We start from the raw sequence: 17,639 nt of genomic DNA, 5'->3' as shown, positions 1-17,639 counted from the left end.
TAAACTATCATAATCTTCTGTTTTAATTCTGTTTTTGACAAATACAGAGTACTCATTTTTTGATAACAACAACTTACTTGTTATTTCCCTATAGTCTTTACTCAAATTTCTTATCTGAAACTCTTTTCAACCAAAATATCTAAAACAGCATTTTTCCATCACCATGTACCCTGATCCTTTAAAAAAAAAAAAAAATGCCTTCAGAACACTGGATATATTAACATGTTATATATTTTTTCAGCTTCTTGTCTATTTTCTTTCACTTAAATTTAATCTCCATAAAAACAGAAAATTTATTTTTTATTCATATATAAAACCTCAGTGCCTGGAACCTAGGTGCTCATATAACATTATAGGTGCTCAATAAATATTTGTTTCATAAAACATGTAGAGGGAGCAAATTGTATTCATTACAAGGGAATCTTCTGTTTGCAGAAAAGCACATTGGTTATTAAAACTGGAATTCAGAATGCACATGGGGGTGTAGTGATCCGATCTGTATTTTCGAAAGCTCACTTTGACATCACATACAGAAAGGGAAAGTGAAAGCTGCTCAATCATGTCTGACTCTTTGTGACCCCATGTACTGTACAGTCCATGGAAGTCTCTAGGCCAGATTACTGGAGTGGGTTGCCTTTCCCTTAGGGGATCCTCCTAACCCAGGGATCAAACCCAGGTCTCCCACGTTGCAGGTGGATTCTTTATCAGCTGAGCCACAAGGGAAGCCCAAGAATACTGGAGTGGGTAGCCTATCCCTTCTCCAGGGGATCTTCCTGACCCAGGAATCTGGGTCAGTGGATCTCCTATATAGAAGGCAGATTCTTTACCAATTGAGCTATCAAAGAAGCCCAAAGGGTCAGAAACAGTTGCCAAAACCTGGGATTGAACCAGGGACCTTTAGATCTTCAGTCTAACACTCTCCCAACTGAGCTATTTCAGCCACCCATCACATACCCGTTACATACAAGATGATTCATTTTTACATCAGTTTTAAAGAGCAACCATTTTTGACGAAAGTGAATTACATCACTTCTGATGGAATATCAGTAAGCATTGAGTTGAAATGAGTATTAATTACGCATCAAGAAGGAAAATAGGAAACAAGGGTCCTGGGTCATCCAAAAATTGGATTTCTTTTTCTTAAGTAATCAGACAACAACTTGGCTGGGTAGCATTTCAAGTTTCCTCAGTTCACATTTTCCCCCCTTATTTTTTTTTCTTTTTTTATCTTCTAAGGCCTCAAAACTTGGAGACAAAGGCTTATATTTACTGAGGAGTCCGAAGAAGTCTTCAGCGACTTAGTGACCCTCAGTGAGAAGATGTAGGTAAGTCTGCAAGAGGGCCACTGTGTGAACTCCGTTCCGTGCAACCCAAGGAGCTTCCTTACAAAGACCCGATGGAATTGAAAGTCCAGAGAAAGGACAAAGAGAGGCAAGAGGAAGAAGATAAAGCTGAAGAACCAAAGAGATTCAGGATGCAGGAAACGGCAAGGGAATGTTCTTTATTTGAGGAGGCACTGTGAGGTTTTGAGGTACAGGATCTGGTACATGAAGGTTGCAGCAGCCACTCAGAATGGAATCCAGTGGTACTGTGTCATCTAGAACAAGATAAAAAAAGAGCTACTACCCAAACATCACTGGATCGTGTTTTCAACTTGATGCGAAGAGCTGACTCATTTGAAAAGACCCTGATGCTGGGAAAGACTGAAGGCAGGAGGAGAAGGGGACGACAGAGGATGAGATGGTTGGATGGCATCACCGACTCAATGGACATGAGTTTGAGTAAACTCCGGGAGTTGGTGATGGACAGGGAGGCCTGGCCTGCTGCAGTCCATGGGGTCGCAAAGAGTTGGATGCAACTGAGCGACTGAACTGAGCTGAACTGAACTGAAGATAGAATTGAATCCAGCAAGGAACCAGAACCTGTGCCATTAACGTGAGGCATGAGTGAAACTGCAGCTTGCCCTCTGTTTCCCATTGCTGGTGACCCTTCAGTTCTAGTATCTCCTGCCTCCACTCCCGCCTCCAGTCAGTAGCTCTTCTCGGCTGCTCGCTTGATACCAGCCCCTGCCTGCCAGCTCCACTACTGTACTACTGGGGTTTTCAAGGGGATGTACTGTAAGATCAAGAATGCTTTCTTTACTTTTGTGTTTGTTTTTTTATGTATTATTTGTGTGAAAAGTATTATAAACCTATTGCAGTATAGAACAATGCATCTGATTGTGTTAGTTTGTTGGACTTAAAAGCAAATTGAACTTACAAACGTGCTTTAGGAATGGAACGTGTTTGGACTTACTGTACTAAATTAGAAATCATTGTAAGTTGAATTCACATTTTTCTTGATATTCAGCACTTTTCCCCCCAAAGGTTTAGTCATAATTTGGGTTTCTTCTCCTGTGAATTGCATATTTATATCCTTTATCAATATTTTTCCTGGTAGTTGGTCAGATTTTTCTTATTAATTTGTAGAATTGCTTTTGATTCTATTCTGGATATTAGTCCTTGGGGTGATTATATGGATTGCAAATATCTTCTCATTTTCTTTTTAATTTTATTTTGCTTTTAAGGCGTAAACATTTCTCCTCTACTATAGTCAGATTAATCAAACATTTCTTTTCTGATTTAGGTTTTTTAAATCTTATTTCATAAATCCTTCCTACTCTACGCTTACAAAGAATTTTCTGCTATATTCCCTGCTATCCTGTCGAGAATTACAATCCTATCCCTTTCTCTGTAGACACTCTTTACCCACCCCCTACTCCCACTGCCTTTGCTTTTCTCCAGAGCACTTATAATTTTCTAATATATAATTTATTTGTTTATGTTTTTATTGTCTGTCTTACCACATTAAATGCATGCTTCATAAGAGCAGGGATTTTTGTACGTTATTTTTACTAATGTATCCCTAATACCTAGAAAAGTGCTTGGTATAAGTAAATATTTAATAAATATTCATAATTAATAAGTTAATATTATTCTTATAAAAGATTTGGCTTTAAATATCCTTGAATTATTTTTGTGTGTATGACATAAAACAGAGTTCTATTTTTGGTTTCCAAATGGAAACAAATTATCTCGGCCTCATGAATTCAACATCCCAACCATTGCATATATGCAGCTCTTATATAATATGGGCTTCCCTGGTGGCTCAGTGGTAACGAATATGCCTGCAAAGCAGGAGACCCAGGTTTGATCCCTAGGTCAGGAAGATCCCCTGGAGAAGGGCATGGCAACCCACTTTAGTACTGTTGCCTAAAGAATCCCATGGACAGAGGGGTCTGGCAGGCTGCAGTCCATAGGGTTGCACAGAGTCAGACACAACTGAATCAACCAAATAGCATATATGTATACATATATATATATATATATATATATATATATATATAGACAAACATCTTCATGGATTTTATTCACCAGAATGTAAGCTCCAGTAAAGCAGAGACACAATTTGTTTTAATCTGCTCTATGTTCAGCATCGGAACAGTGCTTACAAAAATAGCAGATTATACAGACCATAAGAACAAATGATTTATAACTGGATACAACAACATGATTGGATTTTATAAATATAATATTGAACAAAAGAAGCCAAATACTATGGAGTACTTACCATATGATTCCATTTATTTGAAGTGTAATACAGGGAGCTCTTAGACATCAGACTCTTTCAGAAAGGGTAGTGATCGAAAGGAACCAAGATAGAGGTTTCTGGATTGCTGATATTGCTCTGATTCTTCATCTGGTTGCCAGTTAATTCAATAAAGAATTTCAGAAGTTTGATAAATATTTATTGTGGACCTAAGTCATTTTGCTGCTTTGCCCCTTGTATGTCTGTGCCAATACCAGACTGTATTTATTATTATACTTGAAAATATATCTTCACACACAAGAGAATGAGTTTTTCACTTTGTTACTATTTATCAAATGTATATTAGCTAAAATAATCAGCATTTTTCCTGCCTTTTCAAACTGTACTCTGGATAATTAAATAATAAGTGAAGAAATGTTTCTTTTTATAGAAGGATTCTAACTAATAATGTAGAAGAATTATTATCATAGCATTAGAGTATCACCATTTTTTAATCTCTTCTTTATTAATGATCTAGTCATTGATGAACAATGACTGCTAATATTTCAAAGAGAGAGGCATTGGGTAGAAGAATGCCATGTAAGTGCCTGGTCAAAAAGCAAAATAAAATGGTACTTGAGTTTTATCAAGTCTCTACATATAACAGTTTTCAGGAAAAACAGAAGGCAGAGGAAGATGTAAACTATGAGATACAGCGTACACTGTAAGAAGTTTACAAGACAAACATCCTGACTTCTTCTACAATTAAATTGTAAAAAGAAAAACAGTAGATTGAGGGGTGGGAGGAAACATATAGACTTTATACCAATTGCAATGCATGGGCTTTATTTCAACCCTGAGTCAATAAAAACATTTATGAAACAATTGGAAATTTGAACATTAAGTGAGTATTTGACAATATTAAGATAGGTAAAATGGTATAGTGGTGGCTAGTTACATTTTTTAAAAAGAGTAAGCTCTTATATTTTAGTTGGCTAGTTACATTTTTTAAAAAGAGTAAGCTCTTATATTTTAGATATGCAAAATTATTGAATGAAGTGAAAGATACTTCATTAACTAATCCCAGTCATATAATTTTGTGCTGTGCTGTGCCTAGTTGCTCAATTATGTCCAATTCTTTGCAACACCCATGGACTGTAGCCCACCAGGCTCCTCTGACCATGGGGATTCTCCAGGCAAGAATACTGGAGTGGGTTGCCATGCCTTCCTCCAGGGGATCTTCCCAACCCAGGGATCGAACCCAGGTCTCCTGCATTGCAAGAGGATTCTTTACTGACTAAGCCACCACTAATCCCAGTCACATAATTTTAACATTGGCTTAAACATTTCTTTACATGCACACAAACCTGTTTGCAGTTTACTGGAAATATATTAAATGTAAAGATTTATTTGGGAAAAATCGGTATCTTTATAATATTTACTCTTCCTATTGTATCTAAACAAACTCTCTCTACTTATTCCCCTTTACTCAACAACTTTTTTCTTTCTTTTTTTTTTTTTTTTGGCCACTCTATACCACTTACGGGCCTGTGGGATCTCAATACTCTGATGAGGGACTGAACTTCAGGCCTCGACAGTGAAGGCCCAGAGTTAAGTCCTAACCACTAGGCCACCAGGCAACTCCCTCAAATATTTTTTCTAATGCATTCTTACAGATTAATCTTAGACTATTTTGCCAACTTCCTCAAAAACATGATTTGAAATCTGAGGGAATTCTAGTCATATATTTATTTGGGAAGAACTGAGATGTTACAAGCATTGCCTTTTAATAAAACACAAGGCATATATCTAGTCGTTCAGCTGCTTTTAATAGTGTGAGTCCTGAATATCTTTTATTTGCCTTATTCCTAAACAATGCACATTTATTACTGCTGCTATGAAGAATGGCAGAATAGTGTATGGGGTATGGGCTCTGAGGCTGGACTGCCTAGTTCCATAAATTACGGCTGTGTGCTTTGAGACAAATTGCTTAATTTCTCTATTTGAGTCTTCCCATGAAAAATGATTATGGGAATAATTATTATTTTTTCTGCCTCACAAGGTTTGGTTTCTCATTGTTGTGAGGATTAAATAAGATAATATTTAACACCTTAATTGTGAGGTAAGGTTTTAAATAAGGTAAAATTTAATACTTTCTACGTGTCTCCCTTACTGCCGTGACACATAGAAAGAGGTCAAGAATGTTAGTTACTAAATATTAGATTATTTATTACATTGAATACTGACCTTTCATCGGTATTATTTCAGTGTCTTTATGAAGAATGAGTGTGCTAAATTTCACAAAATGACTTTTCAGGTATTTATTGAGATTATCGTGTTAAGTATTGATATTATGTCATGTGAATAGATGACACTACAATTCACTGTTTTTGAATGATTGAAAGAATGCACAGAAGTGTTTCCATCTAATGATTCTTATTAACTTAGATATTTCACTTCTTCAATAAATTTTGCTATCCCATTTTTCTGGCACTGCAATGAGGGAAATCAGAGTAAAGCAGGAGGAAGTCTGTTAGCAACAGAGTTGCCAAATAAAAATACAGGACAATCTATTAATTTTGAATTTTGGAAAAAAAACACAAATAATTTTAGAATGCATGTATGCTAAGTCACTTCAGTCGTGTCCAACTCTGTGTGACCCTGGACCGTAGCCTACCAGGCTCCTGTGTCCGTGGGATTCTCTAGGCAATAATACTGGAGTGGAGTGACATGCCCTCCTCCAGAAGAACTCCCTGACTCAGAGATCAAACCCCTGGTCTCTTACATCTGCATCGGCATGCAGGTTCTTTACCGCTAGTGTCACTTGGGAAGTCCATTTTTTAAAAAAGTGTATAAGTGTGTCCCAAATACTGGATGGGACATTATCATACTAAAAGTATTTTTTTATCTGAAAAACTAAATTTAAGTCTGTGTTTTATATTTGTATTTGCTAATTTAGTTAAGAAACTATTGTCATTGATGACAGCAGATGGTGAGGAATGAAAGTCTTTGAGAAATATGATTCTGGTGTTGAGTTTTTAGACCTTCACGCACCAACTGCTCCTAAATACAGACCGCACTCATGCCCTATTCTTCCAGAAAGAGAAAAGAGCTAGTTTTCTGTTTGTTTTAATCTCAGTACTAAAATGTTATGTCCCCACGGCAGAAGCAGTGAGTTCATCATTGTCTGTCCTGGATATTGGGTTACTGCAGAGGCTAGCGCTGAGAATAACCATTACAGAAACCAAAGTGCCCGTCAGCAGCTGGAGAAACAGTGCCAACAGTAGCATCAAAAACCACAAGAACCTCTTGCAGTTGTGTTTCATACATCTATGTACAGTTCTCACATTTAAAATTTTACATAATGCATTTGTCTTATTAAAAATGGAAACAAAGAGAATGTATTTCCGTCCATTAATCTCCTCCAGGTGCTTTGTCCTTTTTTTCTTTGTTTCCCACCTGGTTTTATATTTCTTTCTTTCTTTTTTTTTTTTTTTCTTTCCAGTCCTTGCATCTTTATTTGTCCTTTGAAACAAAATCAACATTAAAAAGAAAAAGGCATTAAACCAATGAAAGCATGGCTATGGTTTCTGATTTAAGTAGCACTTCATTTGAATTGGAACTGCCTTCTTAAATTAATAAGATTGTTCATTTATCAGAGGGTCTTATATATCTCTTCTCCAACTGATGGCAGGTCACAAGTTTGAATTCCAGTCAACCATATAAAGCTATACCTTGACCTTGTCTGGCTGATGAGCCATCACTTGAGCTAAAATAATTTTCCATTCTCTCCATTTATACAAGTCAAGCAGGAGCTAGCAGCTCAGTGGATGAGAACCACACTTATTTAAAGCAAGAGCTTGTCCTTAGTTTATTAAAAACAAAAAAAAAAAACTCCCCCCAAGCATTCTGAAAAAACCATTCTGGCACAATCAGGTACAAGTTTGAATTCCAACTCTTCCATTCACTTACTCTGATCACTAGTGGTTTATTTAACATTCCTGAGCTTAGCTTTCTTCATGTATAATGGGGAAAGGAGTGCTGAACTTTCCTTTCAGCGTTGTTGTTAAGCTTGTGTAAGGCAATGCCAACCTCTGTAATTTTTGTTAAACTATTTTTGGGAACGTAAAATGGTACAGTCATTCGGGGAAATATTCTGAAAGCTTGCTTCAAGTTAAGTATACACCGGGTTTGATCCCTGGGTTGGGAAGATCCCCTGGAGAAGAGAATGGCAACCCACTCCAGTATTCTTGCCTGGGAAATCCCATGGACAGAGGAGCCTAATTGGCTGCAGTCTCTGGGGTCACAAAGAGTTGGACACAGCTGAGGGAGTAACACTTATATACCTACCTTGTTATCTGGCCATTCCATTCCTGTGTTCACCCAAGAGCAATGAAAACATATGTCTACGCTAAGACTGTACACCAGTTCACAGAGGCTTTATTGGTAAGAGATAAAGCTTGGAATCAAGCCAAATGCCCAATAATAGGCACACTGATGGAAATCTGTAGTCTTGCTATTGGGAGATCTCCAGTTACCCAATGGTGGCCTGTTATCTCTAGAATCCCTTGTGCTTGATGAGGGGTATGGCTACTTCAAGTGGCTCCCCAAAGGTAAGTTTATTAGCTTCTTCCACCACTAAAGCTGTGGGAGCTACTGCCCAGAGGCAGCTGGGCCAACCTTGGCCCACGGAGTCTATTTGCTCGGAAGTGTATCCTATAGGCTGAGGAACTTCCGCTAGCTTCTATATAAGGACTCCCAAGGCTGTCCCTTGCTTTTCAGCCACATGCAAGAGGAGCAGGCTTTTCAAGCTGGGGAGACCAAGAGCAGAGGCTCCAGTGAGGGCCAGCTTGATATCATTAAAAGCCTTTCTATGTTCCCCGTTCCAAAGTAATGGTTCTCTATCTGGGCCTTTAGTGGCTTAATAAAGGGGCTCAGCCATATGTCTGAATCCTGGAATCCAAAGTCTACAAAATCCTGCCAGGCCCCAAAAGGTATGGAAATCTTTCTTCGTCTTTGGGGTGCTTAGGCCTAATATAGCTAGTTTTCTATCTGGAGATAACTGTCTATTTCCACGGTTTATAATATATCCCAGATACTTAACTTGTTGCTTTGAGATTTGTGCCTTTTTCTGAGAGACTGGACTGTAACTGCAAGCCCCAGGGAAATAAAGGACTTCAGTCGTATTTTGACCTGAGGCCATGGAGGGTCTACATGTTAAAATAACATCTATGTACTGTGGAATAGCACCTTCTTTCAGGTGTATTTCCCTTAGTTCCTTTCCTAGCGCCTGGGCAAACAGGTGTGGGCTGTCCCAAAACCCCTGAGACAACCCTCTCCAGGTATCTTGCTGCGTTAGGGCTGAGTGAGGATGAGTCCCCTCGAAGGCAAACAGGTCTTGTGAAGAGGAATGAACTGGGATGCAGACAAAGGCATCCTAGAGATGGATACAGAAAACCATGTAGTGTCCACAGGGATTTGGGTTCATGTGTTATAAGGACTGACCACGAGGGGATGTATAAGGGCCACCACATCGTTCACTGCCCTACCATCTGGTACCAACCTGTATTCCCCATCTGGCTTAACAACTGGCAGAATCGGAGTGTGGCACAGAGACTGGCTGGGCACCAAGAGGCCATGCCTTAGGGATTTATCCACAACAAGTCCTAAACCCTTCTTCTCTTCCAGCTTCACAGCATAGTCTCTTGTCAGGATAGGCGATTTCTGGCCTAAGGCTAATTCTTACAGGTTGGGTGTTTATGGCCCATTGAGGAATTCCTTTGTCCTAAACTAAAGGATCTACTGCTTGTAGAATATGACTAGGAATAGAACCTTGCTCTTCTGGCTGGTCTGTCTTAGTCAGAGTTGAACAAGGGGCTCCCAGAGGTTTCCGAAACAGAGGATGGCCCCGAGGGAGCTCAAAATGTCCCTCCCAGGAGAGAGATTTCCCAGGGAGCTAGAGATTCCCTCCCCCATCACCAAGTTACTGTTCAAATGCCCCCCTATTTAAAAAATGGCCAACGACCCACTATTTGCAATGCGGGAGACCCGGGTTGCATCCCTGAGTTGGGAAGATCCCCTGGAGAAGGAAATGGTAACCCACTCCAGTATTCTTGCCTGGAGAATCCCATGGACAGAGGAGCCTGGAGGGCTACAGGTCGTGGGGTTGCAAAGAGTCAGACACGACTGAGGGGCTAACACACATGCAAGGAGAGGGATGGGACACTGAGGTACAACTAGAAAGCCATGTGAAATCAGCCGCTGCTCAAATTGGCGAGTGAGAGGCCTGGTGAAATAATGGGTGTGAGGCTTTCCATCAGCACCATTCACAGAACAGATTTTGGAGGATAGAGGTCCAGCATGAGAAATTCAGACAGAGTAAGTGGCTCCCATATCAATTAAGAAATCCATTTTCTTACCTGCCACTTCAAGGACTACCCAGGGCTCCTCGATCGAGATAGATATCTCGTTGGGTGGGAGCCACAAGAATCCTCGGTTTGCATCAGTCATCCAGCATGGAGATCTTGGGAGCAGGAGCCTCCCCCTTCCCTTTGAAACTGGGGCAGTCCCTCTTTTAATAACCAGCTTCTTTGCAGGCTGGGCATGGCCCAGTGGGCTCTTTATGGCAATCTCGGGCCCAGCAGTCAGTTAACTTGCATTTGTAGCACTCCCCCTTGTTGGTTTCACCTCCAGACAGACAGTTCGACTTTCTTGAACCCCTTAGGCTGTCCTGAGGTTGCAAAGCATGGCTGACAGCAACAGCTATCAGCTGTGCATTAGCCCTGGCCTGTCTTTTCTCACATTGCGTTCTCTCTTCCTCCTGAGTTTGGTCTCAATTATGTAATGCCCTTCCCTGTAGCTCAGCTGGTAAAGAATCCACCTGCAATGCAGGAGATCCCAGTTCAATTCCTGGGTCAGGAAGTGCCCCTGGAGGAGGACATGGCAACCCACTCCAGCATTCTTGCCTGGAGAATCCCCATGGACAGAAGAACCTGGCGAGCTACAGTCCATGGGGTCACAAACAGTCAGACCTGACAACAACTAAGCATAGTACAGCACATTTAATACCCCAGTGGCCACACCTAGGAGCTGGGGCATGTGCGTTTGTGAGCCAAATTGTAACTTTTGGAGTTTCCGCCTAATATCAGGGGCAGACTGTCTAATAAAGTGCTGTGCCAGCAGGGACTGACCTTCAGAAGTGAAGGGATCTATACCGGTATATTTCCTAAATGCCTCCACAAGCCACCCGTGAAAGCTGGATTTTCCTTTTCTTCCTGGGTCCCTCCTTTAACCAGATTTTTTAATATAGTTTCTCATCCCTTATAATACACATTGAATCATACTTCTCCTGGTTTCTGTTCCCTCCCAGGAATTATAATTCCATGAGGGTTCCTGAGTTGGGATGGCATCTTCACCCATAGCACAATGTTTGGGTTCATCTCTGGCAAGCTGGTCAGCATACCTGTGAGCTACTGTCCAGAGTCTCTGTTTTTCTCAGGAATACAGCAGGTAGATAGACCTACTTAGCTATCCTTCCAAGTTAAATAATAGACCAAAGGCTGGGGGGTGAGGGGCATGAAACCCTTCAAGAAACTTACTAGGGTCTTCAGGAAATTGACCAATTTCTGTTTGCCTTGGGGTAAGGGCTTCCCTGTGGCTCAGCTGGGAAAGAATTCTCGTGCAATGTGGGAGACCTGGGTTTGATCACTGGGTTGGGAAGACCCCCTGGAGAATGGAAAGGCTACCCACTCCAGTATTCTGGCCTGGAGAACTCCATGGACTCAGTCCATGGAGTCACAAAGAGTCGGACACGACTGAGTGACTTTCACTTTCACTTCACTAAGACGGTTAAAGAGACGGGCATATGTATCCTGATTATCCCTTCACCATTTGACGCTTCCCTAGAATGGCATTATTTCTCAGGTCCTGAGTGATAGGAGACTCCACTGCGAGTTACCCCAGAAGGACTAGACTCTGTTCCTTTGGGTAATGTAGAGAATGGACAGGAATAAAGAGGTGGAATTTGGGATTGATCAAAGGGACCGAAGCAGGTGACTCGGGAGAAGTTGGTGAGTCAGGAGGAGAAGGTAGCTCAGAAGAAGTAGATGACTCAGGAGAAGTAGAAATACTGCCAGGAGCAGGGGGAGCTCAGCACCCCCTCCCCCTCACCACTTAGAGACAGGAGATCCTAGGAGGGGATCATCCAGAATGTCAGAAGGGACTTCTCATTCTCCAAGTTTTAAATTACGAGAGCGGGATTTCAGTAAAGGGCCATGAAAGCCTGAACACAGGGAATCTCACTCCACTTTTCCATTCTGTGGCAATAAAGATCCAATTGCAGAATGGTGTTATAATTTACAGACCTGTTTTCAAGCCATTTTTCTCCATTCCCCAGCTTTGTATACAAAGGCCAAGCATTGCTGCAGTAGGTGCCTGTTGCAGTAGGTCTCCGTTTTTAAACACTTCGATTTTAATGAATTTCCACTTCTTAAAGATACACTCCAGAGATGTTTCTTGTGGCTTAGAAGAGGATCCTCCCATGCTGAGTAACCTGCAGCTGAGAATAAGAGAGTACTCCTAGAATGAAACCTGGTGTCCTGGAAAAATTTATGAGGAGGCTTTAACCCAAAGGGGTTCAGGGCATCCGCCAAATTCCCTTTGAACCTGATGGCATTTCAAGTGTCCTCTGCCCTACCGTTGATTTCTGGCCAGATGTCTCTGGTCCTCCTTGTGACCTTTTGCACAAGGTACCCAGCCTGGCATGGCTGGAGAAGGGCTTTCCTGCCCACCAATGCAGGCAGGTTGCCAGGACTTTCCTGAGGTGGGATCCCTTGTCTATAGGGCTAGGTCCTATGCTACGTCTTCCCAAGCTGGAGTGATCCTCGAGACTGAGCATCTGCAAAGTTTATAACTCGGGTTTCTGGGTAGTGGCCAGTCCAATAGACTGTCCATAGCAGCGTGGAGGCTGCAAGGCTAAAGTGAAGGGGGTCCCATGGATGCAAAGAGGAACCTTGGAGAAACTGGAGAGGAACCTTGAGGAAATAGGAGAGGAACCCTTGGAGAGGAACCCTTGGAGTCAGGCATGGTAGAAGATGGCACCGTCTTCAAAGCCTGAGGGCCTGGAGGCAGAGACATTCTCATAGTAGATTTCTGGGCATAGATTGAGGTGAGAGACTAGACAGCAGAAGAACCCAAAATCCTTTGCTGCATCTTCCTGGCAGCTAAGGTAGAATTGGAAATCGTCTGACCATTTTGTCTGACAGCAGCCCCGGGTTTGACAGTGGTGGGGTGAGGTTTAGGAGTGATGTCTAGGAAGCCATTCCCCAGAAGGGAGGGGAAATTAGAAGTAAGAAGGAGGCCTTGTTGTGCCAGTGAGGTAGGAAAGGAAGCATGGTGGAGGGTTCCGTACAGAACAGAGAGAGGGAGAGAACAAGAGCGAGAGAGGGGCAGAGACGCCGAGGGCCCCCGCATGACTGGGAATCATGTTTCCACCATGTTCCAGAGGGCAGCGGCTCTCACCCAAGCATTATTTGACTCTGCATGGCCTGGGAAATTCCCCCGCCACCCCCAGTGTTGCAGGGAGCCAGAATGCTGGGAGCAGACAGATTATGCCCTGCGGGTCTTGAAAAGAAAGTGAAGAGATGGAGAGAAAGAAGGCTGGAGGGAAAGTCCCTAGGGGCCTCAGGCCACGGCTGGGCGAAGCCAGGGGTTTACCTTGACTTTCTGAATTTCTGGGTTTCAGCACCAGATGTGATCTCGGGTGGCCTCAGTGCAATGGCTTGGAGCCGGGCTTGGGTTCCCAGCCAGAGAACGAGACTGGATTGTGGCAATGAAAGCACCAGATAGCAGCCGGGTTTCAGCCTCTGGCTGGGAACCCAAAACCCACTCCAGACCATCGCAGGCTGAGGCCACCCAAGATAAGTCTATTCAAACCATGTATTACCACTACCGCTAAGCAATAAAATAGAATCAGCTGATGATATGTGATGAATCTCGAGATAATTATGTTGGATAAAAGAACCAGAATTATACTACATGACTCCATTCATATTAAATTCTAGGAAATATAAATGAATGTATAGTGACAAAAAGTACTGCTCTCTAGGAGATGGGGGTGGAGGAAGAAAAGGATTATAACAGGGGCACAAGTAAACTTCAAGGGCTAATGAAACTCTGTGTTACTTAGATTATAGTAATGGTACCAATGTACTTAAGTCAAAATCATCAGAGCACACATTGCAGATCGTTGTAACAGTGTGCCTCAAGAGAAGTGAAACAAAATGCAGAGTGGTATCATCATCATTAATCAACTCAGAGTTACTATCCATAAGGAAAAATGTTCTTTGATTTTTCCATGAAGAATCAAGATGGTTATTCCTGTACACATTTTGCCTGGGAATTTCCTTGATTTGTGCTATTTACCTCAGCACATTTTTGTTTTTTTTTTCCTTTGTTGTTGTTTGTTTGGGAGTTCTCAAAATATTTCTAATTCACCATCATTACAATTCTCTGTAAGAATTAGAACTCAAAAAAGAATTAAAATTCATATTGTATATGCATATGTCCCAAGTTTAACATATCAAAATTATCATCATATTTGTTACCTGAATTTCTTAGTATTTTCCTTTCTTCTATCATGAAAGTACTGTATTGGGCTTCTTTAGAAATGAACATGTTAGTTCCTTGTCTGCTGCTCTGATATCCAGAAATCTCTTCCATAAATCACTGTTACTCCCATCTCCAATTCACCTCTTCTAGTTTACCCAACACCCTTGACCTCTCTTCACACATAATTTCATCTGCCAAATGATTCCTAACCTCTGCTCCTTCACTTCTAACAACACCGTGAAGACCATGATTCCTTCTCCTTGTCCCGTAAATCCTGAGCAAAATGGCTCAGTATCCCCTTTTGCCTTTTCAGCAGCACAAATCACCCAGGGGTGTGACAGAGAAGTGCGATGGGCCATTGGTTATGAATAACATAACTTTGTTCTCTTAATGAAGTTCTACTAAGAGATGATAAACATCAGTTATTAGAATATAGAGAAAAATTGAGGGAAGAAAAGGAAGAAGAATGGAAAATGGGAGAAAAGAAGAAAAGAAGAAGGTAATCAAATTCAAATCCATGTTTTTCTAAGTAAACTCAGAATGTGGGTTGCTTTAAGACATCAGTATCTTTCAATAGAACAGTGGTGCTAAGGGTCACACCTCTTGCCTTCCAGCTCTCACTAAACTGTTATATATATATAACAGTTTGAGCAATCTTCCATGAGGATTTCACATCACTTACCTCTTCAGCATAAAAGCTTTCGAAGGCCTCTGATTGCATCGCACTCGTGATGGCTTCCAGAGTCCTGTCCCTGGTTACCTCTGTAGGCTTATTTTGCGCTAACTCTCCTCCTCTCTCACTTCGTTGTGAGCAACCTCACCTTATTATTAAGCTGACATCATGCTTCCCCTTCCGCCTCAAAGCCTCTGCTTACAGTGTTCTCCTCCCACGCCACCCCAACACTTCATGTCACCAACCCCCCGGCATTCTTCAGGCAGGTCATAATTTGACAGCCAGTGTCATGGTTAGTCCATGGAGCCACTGACTAAACACCAGTCAAATTATGTACTCTTATTACACACTCTTGTGGAAACTGTATGTTTCCTTTCTGGCATGGATAAAAATTTTATATTGTATTTGCTTGTATGGTTTTTTGTTCAGTGTCTCTCCTTCATCAGATCCATTATGACAAGGACTGGGAAATAATTTTTGTTAGTCTGAATTTTTGTTTTCTTTTTACTTTGTTTTGCTCTTACTCTTCATTATTTCCAAAGCCCGAAATACAGTGGTGACTGGCACACAGTAGTCGTTCAGTAGAAATTTGTTTAATTAATAAATGAATGAATGGATAGGTAGAAAATGATTCTGTGAAACAGATTCTTGCCCGCTCATTACCTATGAGAAAACTGAGGCTTAGAGTGTTTAAACTGCCAAGGTCATTGTTCTTTGTTGCTCAGTAGCTAAGTCATGTCCAACTCTTTCTGACCTCATGAGCTGTAGCACACCAGACTTCCCTGTCTTTCATCGTCTCCTGGAGCTTGCTCAAACTCATGGCCATTGAGTCAGTGATGCCATCCAACCATCCCATCCTCTGTCGTCCCCTTCTACTCTTGCCCTCAATGTTTCCCAGCATTAAGATATTTTCTAATGAGTCAGCCCTTCACATCAGGTGGCCAAAGTATTGGAGCTTCAGCATCAATCCTTCCGATGAATATTCAGGGTTTATTTCCTTTAGGACTGACTGGTTTGATCTCCTTGCTGTCCAAGGGACTCTCAAGAGCCTTCTCCAGCATCACAGTTTGAAAGCATCAGTTCTATGGTGCTTGGCCTTCTTTCTTTATGGTCCACTTCTCCCCTATATACATGACTACTGGAAAAGCTATAGCTTTAACTATATAGACCTTTGCTGGCAAAGTGATTTCTCTGCTTTTTAACATGCTGTCTAGGTTGGTCATAGCTTTTCTCCCAAGGAGCAAGTGTCTCTTAATTTCATGGTTGCATCACCATCCACAGTGATTTTGAAGCTCAAGAAAAGAAAATATGTCATTGTTCCCACTTTTTCCTCATCTATTTGCCATGAAGTGAGAGAACTAGATGCCATGATCTTTGTTTTTTGAATGTTCAGTTTTAAGCCAGCTTTTTCACTCTTCTCTTTCACCTTCATCAACAGTCTCTTTAGCTCCTCTTCACTTTCTGCCATTAGAGTGGTATCATCTGCATATCTGCATGTTGATATTTCTCTCAACAATCTTGATTCCAGGTTGTGAGTCATCCAGCTGACATTTTGAGCATTTTGCATGATGTACTCTGCACATACGTTAAATAAACAGGGTGCCAAAGTCACATGGATTCCATTATTCATAGAAGAGATAATGAAGAAGATAACAAAAAGAGGCAGGCAAAACTAAGGAAAACTCCACTGAAGGGAATAATATCCATGCCTTAAATATAAGCTTTGGTTTACTTTTAGTTGCACTGAAAATATATTTGGTTATATTTACCATTTTAAATCAAGAACCAGTGTTGATCCCTTAAAACTACTAGTTCAGAACATGAGCTCAATGCTCCCGTGCAGGTACATTCTGGAAGTGTGGGAAAGTTAATATTGTGGAACTTGCAACTGACTCATGAGAGAGTGAGTGGATAAACACCCCCAGTCTTCCTGTCTTTCATAGGGACAGTTTGGAAGTTGTTTGCCACATTAGCCTAAGAAAGTTTCCAGAGTGTCTGACCCACTACTCAAGTGGTGACCAAATCCACAACCTGTCAAACCGTTACTGAATTTCCCCCCTTCCTTGTTGCGTTCCTCCCTCTGCTCACTCTTGCTTCCTAGTTCTTGCTTCCTAGGCTCACTTCATCTACACCCAAGTTCTTGCTTTAGGCTCTACCTTGCAGAGAATCAAAGGTAAGACATCTTCATCTATTTATTTAAGTACTTAATATGGGCATAGTTGAGCACCAGAGTATACATTCAATGGCAAGCCCTTGAAAAATTCAATGTTTAGGGGGGTACCAAAAATGTACACATGACCAATTCTATTAAGCATACGTTTTGTGATAGATGAATTTCAAATAGAGCTGAAAAATACAGAGCTTTTGTTTTGATGGGAGAATCAGGGAACAGTTGAATGGGAAATGAAGATTTGAGGAGTCTTTTCAGGATCAACAGTTTATTAAACTAAGGAGGTAGAGAAAAGCATGACAGATCACCAGGTTATAAAACACACATATTAAATTACAGACAGACATGCTATATGTTGGAAACAGTGACACTTTCAAAAAATCTGTAAATAAGTGCTAGTGTCATATTGAGAACTTCAAGGTTAGTCTCCAGAGGAGGAATGTTACAGGCAGTGAAGTGACAGAAATGCAGGGACAAGGGTTTTAAAGAATAAATCCCTTAATTTTACCCTGAAACAATGTGTAAGCATCAGAAAACTTTAAACTGCAAAGTTATGTCAGATATGAGTTTTTTGAAAGAAAATTCTGTCGGCTATGAAGAAATGAATGAATAGAACTTGGG

General features: G+C 41.2%; 1 non-coding gene across 1 annotated transcript; it reads right to left on the bottom strand.

The window, feature by feature from the left end:
- Positions 1–867: 867 nt before the first annotated feature.
- TRNAF-GAA (transfer RNA phenylalanine (anticodon GAA)) lies at positions 868–940 on the bottom strand. Its single transcript has one exon. It is a non-coding gene; the product is annotated as a tRNA-Phe (tRNA).
- Positions 941–17,639: the final 16,699 nt, after the last annotated feature.

This window comes from Odocoileus virginianus, chromosome 15 (assembly GCF_023699985.2).
Source record: "Odocoileus virginianus isolate 20LAN1187 ecotype Illinois chromosome 15, Ovbor_1.2, whole genome shotgun sequence".
Lineage (NCBI taxonomy): Eukaryota > Metazoa > Chordata > Mammalia > Artiodactyla > Cervidae > Odocoileus > Odocoileus virginianus.
The sequence above is the reverse complement of the archived record's forward strand: the minus strand, read 5'-3'. Positions and strand labels throughout refer to the sequence as shown.